Source organism: Stigmatopora argus, chromosome 6 (genome assembly GCF_051989625.1).
Source record: "Stigmatopora argus isolate UIUO_Sarg chromosome 6, RoL_Sarg_1.0, whole genome shotgun sequence".
Lineage (NCBI taxonomy): Eukaryota > Metazoa > Chordata > Actinopteri > Syngnathiformes > Syngnathidae > Stigmatopora > Stigmatopora argus.
In genome coordinates this window covers 21433817-21441105 of record NC_135392.1, presented here as the reverse complement: position 1 = coordinate 21441105, position 7289 = coordinate 21433817, and the positions used below count along the sequence as shown (strand labels likewise).

The following is a 7289-nucleotide window of genomic DNA, read 5'->3' as shown; positions in this document are numbered from 1 at the left end:
TATTTCAGGACATCGTACATCAAATTAAATACGAACTAGTTTTATGCAGACTTTTTTTTAATATGAAAAATTAATCAAGAAATGACCTGCATTAAAATTTGCACTTTTTTTTAGTTCACATTGTACACAAAAGGGGGGAAAGGGGGTGGGCAAAATAATAATTCCTTTTATAATACACAGAAAAACGATACAAATTAATAATTTCATAGAATATAATTTGACAGAGTAATTGGAAAATAAAATTAAATAAAAAATAATAATAAATTTAAAAAGCATATGCAGCCATCAAGTGAAAAAAAACTACCTTTGTGCTTAGGTACAATTAATTTGTTTATTTACGGAGTCAGGAGTTAAACCAATAACACTATTTTATGCCAAAAAATGAATCTTTATAAAAGACTTATGACCTAGGCACACTTACCCGATTCTCCGCTGCATGTGGTCAGTTATTAGAAATGTACACACCCAGAATATAGATATGTAACTTAATCAGCATGACACCAGAAAATTCATAAAAACTAAATTTAATTCCATCATAATTTTGCTTCAAAACATTTCTTTTAATACAACCATTAAATACAGATATATTTGGACAGCTTTATTTTACCATATAATACAAGAAAATTGTCAAATGTCTAATCAAAATTAAGCAAATCTGCATATTAACACATCGTGACAGAATAAGCCTGCCTAATGTTGATAAAGCACTTAGCAAAGCCCCGAACATCAACGCCCCCAATTAAAAACTATGCCATTGTAGGACCCAGGCTATAATTCTAAGACATTTGGATTTTGGAAAAAAAGCTGGTGTTTAAGTGCAACTCCATGGTTAATAAGATGAGACAGTCACCATTTTGTGCCCCCTGATTGTCCGTCAGTGATGAGTCGGTGGCCGGTACAAAATCTACCAAATTTCACATGACATTCACAAACGTAATGCAAGCTTGGCCATCACCGTCCTCTATCTTGTAAGTAGTTAAAGGTTGTCAGGCTTCTGTTCCGTCCTGTTCCTGATGATCTGGTGTCGAGAGAAACTCTAGTCAGCTGAGCGGCCTGGATCCCCATCTTCCTTTAGCCTTTGGCACGGCGCTGACATGTTAAGGTCACTTGAGACTGGATTGGTCCTTTTTTTCCTCAGGGATTTCACTCCATTTTGCCAAAGCAGTAGAGAGAAATGACCCAATACGGTCAAAATAAAAACTATTGCTAGAAATCAATCGGTAAAATTGAGTATAAAAAAGAATGTTCTTCTACAAAAAGACCAAAATAGCTAACTTTGTGAGTAATATATATGCTTTTTTTACAATAAAGGCCAGAAAACGCTGACTGAGTTAAACATGTGGGCTCCACACAACTCTACTTGGAGGTCGTGTTGGGCACGCTGATGGAAAGCACGGGGCGAGGGGCGTTCGACACTTGTCGTTGTTGCGACAAGAAGGACTGGCCAGAATTTGACAGAGCGGCACCAGCGCGGCCACCCAGACGCGACTCGATGGCCAGCTTCTGAAAGTTCAAACTTTGAAGGGCGACAGCATGTTCTTGAGTAACTTGAGCGTGGATGGCGGCTTCAAAAGCGCATCTTGGACCTTACCTTGTTGTACCAAGCGGAGACTATCAGTTTCTCTTCGTACTCGCGCAGTCGGGCCTGCTCACACTGACGCTGTGGAGCCATATTGGCCTTAATTTTCTCCCAATGTGACAGTAGAAGATAGTACAATTACCTCTAGGTTGAGAATCTGTTTGTCTCTGTCTGTCACCTGGTTCCTCAGAGCCTGAATCTCAGCGGTCGCTGGGTTCAATTTAGGGTCTAGAGCTCGGATCACCTGCAGGCAAAGAGGCTCAAACCTTCAACTTCTTAAGTGGGGAAAAAATAGAACTTCATTCAACTCCTGTTACTCACATTTCGAGCTTTCTCTAGGTACAATTTGTACCTCTCCTCCATGGCCCTCATGTCATCATCCTTCTTTTTCAGCGCAGCCATGAGCTCGTCCACTTTTAATGCTGAAAAAAACCCATAATTGGACTGATTCGGGTGGGGAATTCCGTCATCCTGTGGGGACGAGACACTCACAGTTTTGAGTGTTGTCGGGCTGCAGGTCCTCCAGGAGCTCTTTCTTCTTCATGATTTCATCCTGGGCCTCATTCAGCTGGACCCTGATGAAACAGGCAAAAGGCCTCTTACTGTAAAGAATCATCCAGATAGTATTCCTGGGGCTTCAAAACCTTGTCCCGCAAAAATGGTCACGTGGCAAAAGTAGGTACTCTCAGGTAGCAACATAGTTACCAGTTTTCCACTAGTTTTTCTTATACACTATTTGAACTGTGAAAATATAAACTATAGAAATATGTATGCTTTCAAGTTCCATCCAGAATCATAGTCCAGTTTGATACTTACATGTGCGCGTCCAGTTTCCGCTTCAGGTTTGACTATGTGTCAGGGACAGGAAGGACAGTTAATAATCAATGTAGGTATGCAAACACAATAGACATCTGCCAGCGCACTCACGTCATCAGGCTTGACCGCCTGACTTTGCAGCGCCTTTTGGAGGTCTTCAACCTGCTGCTGCAGCTCCCCGACTCGTTGGCGACTCAATCTGCACTTTGGGAAAGTAGGAATAAGGCAGAGTAAGGACACTGAACAAATAATCAGGCTGCAAGGAGGGGTAACCTGTTCTCCGTGTCCAATCGACTGCGGCTCTTGTGAGCGTTCTCCAGCTGAGACTGCAGAGATGCGATCTTCTCTCTCTCAAACTCTTCCTGCTGCACTCTAAGCATCCTGTTCTCGTGCTGAAGCCTGATGAACTTCTCCCTACGCGACAATGACAAAAGTCAGCGTTGGGTTAACCGGCCAGCCGTCGTACGTGTTGATGGGACTGTTGCACCTGTGTTCGACGGGGATCAGTTCTGCTGCTAGGTTATCGTGACTGGGGCTTGTGGAATGCAGCATCCCTGCTGCAGACCAGAGAAAACCGCTGATGAGGTTTAGAATTGAAGATCAACCGCGGGAAAACGTTATAGGGACATTTCAGAATTGGACATTTTACGTTCCACTTTCCAAATTGAAATAACCCACATACGAAATCTTAAACTAGCATTTACTCGTTTGGAGACCAAATCTTAAAAAACTAAGACGAAAGGACACTTGAAAATATGTTTGAAAATACCGAATAGGACTGAAGCATGGCCTAAAAATTTAAATTTTCTCCCCTTTGTCCTCAAGACAAGAACAGTTTGTTTCTACTCCTTTGAAAAAATTGCATATTAGTATAGCTCCGCAACCCTCTTACTATAATTATACTATAAATAAAAACTATAAATAAATCCCATCATGAAAATTTCACTATAGGTCTGTAAAATGAGCTAATCTATCTCATAATAATAATAATAATAATAATAATCGGACATAGGCTTTGTCATCATCATTGACTCGACAAAAAAGCCCAATTGTCATCATACCCAGCAATTGCGTATGACGAAATTGGTATAAATAGCTGATTAATACCATGGATAAGCAAGAGAAAAGTCATGAACGCAAAGGCTCATGTTTCCAAATTTTGTTGTTGACCAAGACAACCAATTCTGGAATGACCCAAAAGTTTTCTGAATGCACCCTACCGGCTTGGGAGAGTTGGTGCTGTTGCGCTTGGGTACACCGAAGCTCCTCATTGAATTCCTTCAGAGACTCTCTCTCCACAATGATGCGCTGCAGGTGGATGGAAAAGTTACTCATGCTGCTCTCATTTCCCAACACCCTCCCCAGTTCCTAGAGAGACCCACCTCTTTCTCCTTCGTCACCAGTTCGTATTTCTCTTCCAGCCTTTTCATTTCAAAGTCGTGATTGTCCGCTCGCAAGGACAAAGAAATAATTCTCAAAACTTAAAAAAAAAAATGTAACTACAGCTGACTACCTGGCGCTTATACGTTTCCAGCTGTGCCCGGGCGGCGTTGGCCTTGCGCAGTTCCTCTTCCAGGCTGACGGTGTTCTGCATGTAGATGGTGTTGTTCTCCTCCAGGAGCTTCATCTGCCTCTTCAGGTCCCCCAGGTTGTCCAGTTTACGCTTGTACGTTTCCACCGAAGCCTCCAGCATCACCATTCGGTCTGAACAGTTCCTAGAAGGCAAAATGAGATGTTTTCACTTGCGCGGGAAACCGTGAGCCAAATAATATTGCTCATTTTTGGGCAAAAGCTAACAGACCTCAGTACGTCCAGCTCATCTTTGAGTGACCTGGACTCCTCGGCCAGGCCGGTCAACTCGTCGTTGCGGTGCTGGACTTCCACCAGCTGCTTCTCCAGCTCTTCGCAGTGGATCCTGTAGTCGTCCTTTGCGGCCTCCAGCCTGACAAAATTACCTTCAGGGTCAGTTCACAATTGGAGCACATTTTTGCTCAAAGAAATCAAAGCGTTTATTTATCAGATTTTCCACTACATAGTATGTGTATTAAAACAAATGTTCCCACAGTTACAAAAAACAGTCACGAGAAAAGAAAAAAAAAGAAAAAAAAAACAAACAAAAATCTAATTTCAACTCATTTTTATAGTTTTACTTTTGAGTACATTTGTTTATGGGGACAGCGGGACAAGAGAAAAATTGTATGCAATTAGGTGATACGCCAGACTTATTTGGTATTTTAAAACGACTTAAAAAACGAATAACAATTATTGTTCTTAACTGAGTTTTAATGTAAACGAGTTCAGATACTGCATGTTTTGTAAAATGTCCCATTTCTTCAGTGATCCCCAAGGTCTTCATGCTTGGCTTTGGGCTCCGCCTAGTGGCACAAGTTGGTAAGCGGTCACCTACCTGAAGTTCTCCTCCTGGAGCACTTCTAGCTGTTGCTGTAGCTGGCTGTGCTTCCTGCCCGACGGCGTGTTGGGGTCGTCAAACGTCTCCAACTGATTGGCTCGGTCGGTGAGGACGTCGTTCTCGGCGAGCAGGCTGTTATGTTCCTCTTGGAGAACAGCCACCTGATCAAGAAGTTCCAAGAAGAAAAACACAGGTAGTAACCTTGGAGAACGAGACTCTTAAAAGACTGGCGGTGGTGAACAGAGTGCAAGTTAATCCATGCACAAACACTCAGTTGGCAGTTAGTCAGCCCACATTTGCCTGGGTAGTACAGAAAACCACTGAATTAAAATTACTCAAATCACACAGCGTGTCCATGTAGCAACCTTAATGGAGCCCCGTTAGCCGAGTTAGCGTCAACATCCAAACAGCACGGGGGATTAGTTTCGCTCATGTGGGGCTTACCTGACGGTCCGGCGGGACGGCAAAGGGAACGACAACCGAATCTGTCGAGAGTCATTGGTCAGTCAGTGCCCGCTGCTGAGCGGAATGACCGCAAAGTGGCTGGGCAGACTATATAAGCTCACAATCCTTCTGCCACAGCAGCTCCAGACAAAGGTAATATTTTGTTTACACTGGCCCGCGGACGAGTGTGCATGTGCTCTCGCTGTGTTTGTGTGCGGGAGGGTCCTTTAAAAGAAGTGGAGTCACCTGCTGGTCAAGCTCCTGGCAGCGTTGCGCGAGCGCTTCTTTCTCCGACGTGACTTCTTCCAGAGCTTTTCGGAGCTGAACACATGCGGCAGGGACAAACGGAGTATGAATGAGTGCATGCTCATTTGTGCTTTAACTCATTGGCGTTGTAATTGAGAGACTTCAGTGACATTTGAACTTCAAAGGCTCTGGCAGCGAAGGAGTTAATCGTACTGACCTGCTGTTCGAGGTTTCCAGATAGCTCTGCTCCTAAGGGGGCCACGGTCTCTCTGTGTAAGAGCTGTTTAAAAAAAAAAGTTAAACATTTCACCCATATACGAGAATGCCATTTTCTTCAATGAACAATATATTAGGAGCGCCTTGATTAATCGACAATTAGAGGACAAAAACAAAAAATATTTTTCGATTAATCATTTCCAGACATTGTTGACCAAAACAACTACGGTAAATTCCGAGTTTAGGGATTTATGTGTGGAATATTTTATATTCCAATTTTATCAGTGCAAAGTTTTAGTCGCAATTGTATTTAAAACTATTTTTTTTTACTACAAAACATAAGAGTTTATTCGATGTAGCACGAACCTCCTGAATGGCCGCCATGACGACATGCTGCACCGATTCCTCCAACGTCATGATGATTTGGATGTACTCTGTTAAAAGGGATTCACATTCAGTTGTTTTTTGTTCCTTTTACTTTCGTGGCCGTGGAATGAAGTAGCGAATTTGTTGGAAAAAAAAATCTGACTTCAATATTTAGCCTTTGACAAAAATACCATATTACATCAATTGGCTTAGCCCTATACCTTGCTTACGCTCACATCTGACAGCGCAGCCCAGTACGAGCTGCAGTAGCCTGCCCAGCTCCGCCGGGTTCGAGTCCTCGGCGGCCAAGGCCACGTCAGGCAGAGGGAAGTCAGAAAGTCCCTGGACCAAGACCTAGTCCAAAGTGCATCAAGTTACGACTACCACAAAATGGTTAACTTTTTTGGCCCCGGTGATATGATCACATAAGCGCATACCAGACTTGATCTGAGCTTTTTTAGCCACAATACACACTGTTTTCTTTCTTGTGCCTTTTGCTAACAACACAACGCGCCTCATTGGCCGCATGAATCCGAACGAAATGAGGAGGCGCTTACCTCGCTGTAATACTCCAACACCATTTGGAGTATCTTCTTTAGGTTGTTCAGCTGTGACACACACAAAATCAGATACTATATTTATCCATTCAGTGCCATTGACGCTGACAAATAACACATTTTGTTTCTATATTTTTGCTAATTGGTAGGTTAATAGGTGTGTTTTTAATATTTGGTTATAAAAAGGTAGATTGGACATCTTAGCGTAGCAAGAATAGGAGAAACCGTTTACCTTCAGCCTCCAGTTGTCATCCACGTCGGTTTTGATACGAGAAAGCCAAGCGTCAGTGAACCATGAAGGGTCTCTGCGCGACACACACTTAATGAATGGCTTAGAAGAATTTTGATGAATTAAATTCAACTTTAGAACAAAAACTGTTTGTCAGTAGTAGCTAGTAATAGTAGATAGTAAAAAAAATTAGCAAAAAGAGGCTAGGTTCTTCATTGCACTTAAGTAGCAAATGTACAATACAAATATCAAAATCTCATGTCCCAAGACCGCAGGGGGTGCTTGTGCGCGTGCGTATGTGTCCTCTCACATTTGATGCAAAGCCTGTGATAAGGCAGCTCCACTGGTCAAGTCCTCTACTGTTGTGCATGGAGCAGACGTGTTGAAGGTCTGTAGCTGGGGGAAAAATGACAACAAAATGTTACC

The 7289-nt window shown here is 42.7% G+C and overlaps 1 pseudogene; it reads right to left on the bottom strand.

Annotated features, from left to right (window-relative positions):
* Nucleotides 1–1520: 1520 nt before the first annotated feature.
* LOC144075278 (protein Hook homolog 1-like) lies at nt 1521–7233 on the bottom strand (annotated as a pseudogene).
* Between the last annotated feature and the right edge of the window lie 56 nt (nt 7234–7289).